This window comes from Theobroma umbraticum, unplaced genomic scaffold, assembly GCF_002168275.2.
Source record: "Theobroma umbraticum cultivar Fairchild unplaced genomic scaffold, ASM216827v3 scaffold_147.0, whole genome shotgun sequence".
Lineage (NCBI taxonomy): Eukaryota > Viridiplantae > Streptophyta > Magnoliopsida > Malvales > Malvaceae > Theobroma > Theobroma umbraticum.
In genome coordinates this window covers 7,594,561-7,595,315 of record NW_018397259.1, presented here as the reverse complement: position 1 = coordinate 7,595,315, position 755 = coordinate 7,594,561, and positions in this window count along the sequence as shown.

Here is a 755-nt window from a genome sequence, read left to right as displayed (position 1 = left end):
CTGCCGGCACTTCAGCCAATTTATCTTGCAATTCAAAAGTTGACTGTTTCCCTCACAGATACTTCTTCCTTTTCATAGTATTTAAACTAAACATGTTGCATTTGCAGCTGTGGCAGATGACACATGTAACTAGTCCATTGCACTTAACGGAAATTCAGGCTACAACTTTATGCTTCAATAAATCATATTTGGAGTGCAGCTCAGATAAAAATAATGTACTGTATTGAGAAAGAAAAATGTACTAAAACCAATTGTGTGACTGAAGTCGTAGTATTGCCAAATATTGAATGTAGCAAAAAGGATGTAAGAAACCTGTAAGGCAGAGAGACTCCGTAAAGTTTTTGTCTCAGTTGAGAAAGTCTAATGTGACATGTTCCTGGACAATAAAACATATGGCCACTTTGGCTAAAAAAGCAAGGTTTCTTGCAAGATTAACGTTTCTTGAATTGGCAAATTGCAACATTTGACCACTTATTGAAGAATGGAGTGTTTTGAACTAATCGCTTGCTAACTACTACAAAGATAAAAATATAATAATAATTATTGAAAGATCACAGAAATCCTGAACATAAACAAGGGTTATAAATTGTCTGGAAAATTTTCTAAACTTTGTTCTACTAAGTATAAAGATATGCCTTTAGAAAGAAGAATAAGTAAATTTATTTGTTCTTTTTGTCTTCTTTTATAATATCTAATAACTATAAAAAGCAAACCAAGTTGAGCTGATTTCAACATCCAAACATCAGTGGTCACAA